The sequence below is a fragment of the Ipomoea triloba genome, chromosome 14 (assembly GCF_003576645.1).
Source record: "Ipomoea triloba cultivar NCNSP0323 chromosome 14, ASM357664v1".
Classification (NCBI taxonomy): Eukaryota; Viridiplantae; Streptophyta; class Magnoliopsida; order Solanales; family Convolvulaceae; genus Ipomoea; species Ipomoea triloba.
This window is the reverse complement of record NC_044929.1, coordinates 14022483-14028603: the sequence shown is the minus strand read 5'-3', so window position 1 is coordinate 14028603 and position 6121 is coordinate 14022483. Positions and strand designations below refer to the sequence as shown.

Sequence of the window (6121 nt, the reverse complement as noted above, 5' to 3'; positions counted from 1 at the left end):
GAGGCTGGCACCGAGCCGCTGGCCATTCCCGCAATCTCGCTCCAAAGCTTGTCTCGAGGCCTGCGTGGTAGGCCTTGACTTGGTTTCTTGGCCCACCACGATTTTATGAGTTTGTTTGGCTTTCCACTTTGTAACACTTGCTTATCAATTGCAAATCGTGTTCAACTCCATTACAAATCTTGTAGTACTCTAGCATTGATCCAAAAGAAATAATATTACACTTATTTCGTCTTTATTATTTTACTCATATTATTTATGCGGACTTATTAATTTGCATATACCTCTGGTAAATTTGTTCCATCAATCGCTATATATCATGATATATCACTTGTAATCACAAATTCACTTAACTTTAACGTGAACCCGTTATTGTGAATTCGCTCTCTCAAGCAGTGGGAAGTTTCATTCTCAAAGGATCACTTTGGCCAGCCCTTTATTATATGGAAATTATATATAGAATAGGCCGGATAACTTTTGCCAGCCCTTTATTATATATAGAATATATTATATGACTCTTATATTTGAACTAGTTTTTCTTATGAGTGATGCGCAAAAAATAGGTGCCCAATATTAATATTTTATATTAAAATTTTAAATTTATTTAAATTTTAATATAGTAAATAATAATAATAATGCAAAATATTTTTATAAATTGGATATTTATATTATTAAAAATAAATAATATATAACTCTAATATTTAATGTTATATATTATTATTATTATTGAAGAAGATAAGAAAATATATGGTGGATGGATGTGCATAGTAACAATAGTGGAAAAGATAACGGAAGTTATAACGGCAGGGGTATATTTGTCCAAAATATTATGTAGTACAACTTTTATAGCATAATAATGTACAAAAAGACTTAACGGAAAAAACTGACATAAATGAGGGATATCACATTCATTCACATTTATTATGTTTTTAGATTAGATGTTATGAGCTCGATTTTTGTTAACCCTATATCAATCGAGCTCATTATATACAAGATCAATGCAATTTACTTGTGTGGAGGTGACTCATTACATATCCTCAAATTGTGATGGTAAGTTTTGCTCAACAAAAAAATAAATAAATAAATAAAAGATTGCAAAAAAGAATCTAAGGTAAATTAGGAAGAAAAAAAAAACATATTCTTTAGATCGGACAGGCGGACTCGCACGAACATCGCCGCAATAGTGCAGCGTATGTTCTGCCGGTTGACTCTCAGCCCACAGCTCCTATCTGGTGGAGTTTATATCCCCATGATTATGGGAAACAAATAATAATAATAATAATAATAATAATAATAATAATAATAATAGTTAATACCTAATTTAGTCATCGATTATATTAATTTTTCTCGATTTAGTTATAAATTATTTTTTGTGCTTAATTAGGTCTTTGACTTTGATGATTTTACCCAATTGAGCCCTCGTTTGTTAGAATCAAAGATTAAATGGAGAAAAATCACTATAGTCGATAACTAAATTGGATAAAATCACTATAGTCGAATACTAACTTGGGTAACTATTATAGTTGTGGACTAAATTGGATATTTATAGAGGTGAAATTATTAAACTATCCTAACATATAACTCAATTTGGTAAAATCATCAAAGTCAATGACTTAATAAAGCACAAAAAGTTATTTAGGACTAAATCGAGAAAACCACTATAGTCGACGACTAAATTATGTATTAATTCATAATAGGGTTAATACCATATATGGTCATCCGAGTATAGTGATTTTGTCACATTTCGTCCTAAACTTTCAAATTGACTACTCGTTCTTCTTCGACTTTCAAATTGTTACCATTCGTGATCCAAGTTAACTAGCCGTCACCCATGTCCCATGGTCCTTCCAGGAGGACCACGACTGGTTAAAATTTGAAAGTTGAAAAACCATTGGTGGTTAACTTGAACCACATATGGTAACAATTTAAAAGTCGAAGGGCCACGGGTGGTCAATTCGAAAGTTTAAGACTAGACGTGACAAAACCACTATACTCGGGAGATCTCATATGACATTAACTCATTCATAATAATAATACGTAGTAATTTTTATTGATGTTTTGAGTTCATGTTAATTACTCTATTTTGGTTCACATAATGAATTTTAACGGAATAGAAATGTTATTTCATAAGGATTAGAATAAGCAAGGAATAGAATAAGAGTTGTATATGCATATATGAGGACATGAGCAAATGAGAACATGCTCCTACGATAAAAAGTGAGGACTGAACTCAGTCGTTTATCAAGGTTAATCAATGGTTGAGAGTTTTAGTAAAAAAGCATGATTAATTTTATAATTATTAAAAAATTTTAAATGCGGGATTCATTTTATATATAATTATTGCAAACATAAAATTAATTTAGTAATGATAATATCCTAGCCGGCTACAAAAGACATTAACATACAACGAAATATGTATGTTTTTAAGAATCTCATTCCATTTCAAGCTTATTCGACGAACTAAACATGTTGTAAATATCTAATTCTAGATTCTAATATTATGAGAAGTATACTTGAATTCAAATAAAAATATTAATCACTTTATTAGAAATGTTGAGGTTATGAGTTCCTTTATTCAACCTTATAAATCAAAATATTATTTTAATCAAGCCTACGCGACTCAGAGCATTAAACATAACATGGGCCTAACAATGCAACGTGGACTCAAAATCTTAAAGAACATTGAGATATGATTTTCAAGAATATCTTAACAGGTGTAGGTACATTGTCACCATGATTCCCATATCTCTATGTACTAATATAATGCACCTCATAACAACAACATTTTAAGTCAATTCAAGTTAGTGAAACATGGCATGGAACATGGAGCGAACCTATAGCGCGAAAGCCCAAACATCTAAACCTAAGGATTGATTGCTTAACGTTGGAGCAACTACTCAACTTGTGCAACAATTTCAGGCATGGTTTCAGCGGAATTGTTGCACTAAGATTTTATTTCATATTTTTAACTCCGCTGAAACCATGCCTGAAATTGTTGTATACAATCTAATTCTTTGCGGAGCATAACAACATTGTTTGGTTGGAGGATAGTCCGTATGCAGGGCCAACATTACCGATCGAATAAATAGAAGATAAATATTTGAAGGAAAAAATAAAGAACACAATGATTTCAACATGGAAACCAAAAGGTGAAAATCATGGGTTTTTTTTGGACGATGTCAAGCCGAAATTCACTATCTTTTATATGGAGTTGGGTACATGTATTGTAGAGTGTCTAGAGAGGGGTTTCTGATTTGATGCCCTTCTTTATGACTGGCTAGGTCCTTTTATAGTAGAATGAATACAAGATTTATGGTAATTTGGGATCTACACGGTAATTATGTATTTATGGTGAGGTAGGATAACTGATAGGGTTGAACAATGATTTTAGGAAATAGTAAGATAATTTAGGAGGTAGGAACTAATTTAGGTTGACCTTGATTGTCTTTCTATAATTGCGTAGTTGCCATGTAATTCATTCCTTTATCGTCGCGGTTGACTGGTCAAGTCCTGAACAAGTTGCCGAGTCCGAGTGCTGACTGACTAATTGACTTAAATTCGTATCCCATCAAGAGGGAATTGCAATTCTCTCCTTTCGTGGAATTGAAATTCATATGGCTCCCCCCATGAATTCCAATTCAGCGGTGGATGGAAAGGAAAAAAGAAGAGAATTACAACATTACCCTTCATCATCATTATTATTATTATTATTATTATTATTATTATTATTATTATTGTTACTATTATTACTATTATCATCACACACGGGCGTTTTAGTCTTTATATCATTTATTCCCTTTAAATTTTCAGTAATTCTAATCATGTCTATCGATCAAACAATTTAATTTGAATTCATACTTTATTCTACCTTTTTTTTTTCTTACAGAATTGCAATTCCTTCCTTCCAATCAAACCTGGTAAAAGTGTGAATCAGAAATTCAGAATCCCAACTTCTAAACTGTATTTATGTCACAGTGTTAAGAATGCTTAACATTGTGCTTAAAAAAAAATGTTAAATACATTAACTTTCCTCATACCGAAATGCTCTTGTGCAACCAAAGCTACCATCCGTCTCCTATTTAAGGCATATGTTACTAAGTATATCAACACACACCAATTAATAGTGATAATATATATCATATCACAAACGGAAAATGTCAATTTTTATAGTGTATTATGAATAGAGTCTCAGTAAGGACAATATTTCAAAATAAATAATGACTAAGGGTGCGTTTGGTTCGCATATGGGAATCGGAATCGGAATGGGTATCAAATACTTGGTAAGAGTAATGGGTTTTGGTAAAAGTATTTAGCATGTTTGGTAATTGGGTGGAATGGGAATGATTATTAATAGTTTGGGAAGAAATGATGAAGGGAGATGAAACCCTTATTTAATAAGGGTATGGGTTTTGCCATTAATGGGGTATTCCAAACCCATAGTAGCATTCACAAAACCTATCAACCAAACACTAACAATCACTTTGATACCCATACCTTATGTCTAAACCCCCCAACCAAACACACCCTAAATTGGAATAGAAATGGTGCAGTGGTATAACATTTATCAAGCCAATTAATACAAATTTTAAAACTAATACTTTAAGAAGCACTTTATGTAAGTTTGTCATAACCAGGAATTGAATAATCGGATATTTAATTACAAATAAATACTACCCATCGTCAAAGACCTTGTGGTCAAGTGGCACCCGGTGTCCCGGTTTACACTCCCACATGGATGATGGAGTGGGTTTGAGCCTCAGTGGAGGCAACTGTTGACTCTTTGTGCTTCAGTAGGTTGAGAAAGTAGCTATGAACTACATTGTAACAGAATCAGTAGTACTAAAAAAAAAATACTACCCATCCGTCCCATTTTGTTTGTCTGATTCGGTTAATCAGGTTTGACTAAAGTTATTATATATTTAATTACAAATAAATAGTACTCCCTCCGTCACATTTTGTTTTAATGAGGTTTGACTAAAATTATTTTAATTGATGATAAAAAATATTCCTTCCGTCTCATTTTGTCGTCTGTGATTATAATAAACAATTTGTGGCAGCAAGGAGTGGTCTGTTAAATTGTATTCAAAATTCGCAAGTAGCTGAAGCAATGGCGTTGAAGGAGGTTTTAATGTTTGTGCTCATAAATTGGCTAGAAGTGTTAGATTGAGTTATGCTTTTGATCCCGAGTACTGGAGTGTTGCTCCGCTTGATTGTATTCGCGACCATTTCATTAATTAATAAATTGCGTTATTTGATAAAAAAAAAGTTATTTTTAATTCAATTTTTCATAATATTAGGTTTAGTATTAGTATATAAAATTTATATATTTAGAAACTACATTAAAAGTACTATTAAACACAAAAATTTAAATTTAAAAATAATTAAAAATTACTAAAATAAATAAAAACAGCAATGAAAAAAGAGTTGATTTGATCAATGAATAATAAACAAAAAGGCAAAATGGGACACGCACATTAGGCGTCATACTTTGCACAATAAACTTTATTGATGCTAGTCCCCCCTCCCACTCATATACACTTCAACCTTTAGGATTATGACACCTATTTTAAGTTTAAAAAAAAAAAAAGAGAAAAAAAAAAAGAAAAAAAAAAAAAAAGAGGAAAAAATATGTGGACTCTGTACTGGGCCAAATATCGTTTTAGCACTACGGTCCGGCTGATAATAAACCCAAAACGTGTTGTTAACAATTGGGCTGGGATCCGGAAAACTCCATCGCCGTCTGTGGGGATCGAACCCACGACCACGTGGTTAAAAGCCACGCGCTCTACCACTGAGCTAAGACGGCAAGTTGATATTATTTTATAGACATCATTTTATATATAAAACATATAATCACACGGACACACACAAAACAAATTAAGGGACTATGCACAAGAACAATTAGGTTAGTGCTAATAATGAGCAAATTGTCATTTTAGTCCACTGACTATAGAGATCCTATTAATTGCAGTCCACGACTTTTAAAAGTGTTAATTGCATACCACGACTTTTCTGTGTCAATTTTGGTCACTCTGGCCAAATTACCGGCCAAATTCGCCGGAAAATCTTAAACCCTAAAATAATGAAGGGTATTTTAGTAACTTTACATATGTGTTCTTCTCCG

The 6121-nt window shown here is 32.2% G+C and overlaps 1 non-coding gene across 1 annotated transcript; it reads right to left on the bottom strand.

The window, feature by feature from the left end:
- Window positions 1-5731: 5731 nt before the first annotated feature.
- TRNAK-UUU lies at window positions 5732-5803 on the bottom strand. Its single transcript has one exon. It is a non-coding gene; the product is annotated as a tRNA-Lys (tRNA).
- Window positions 5804-6121: the final 318 nt, after the last annotated feature.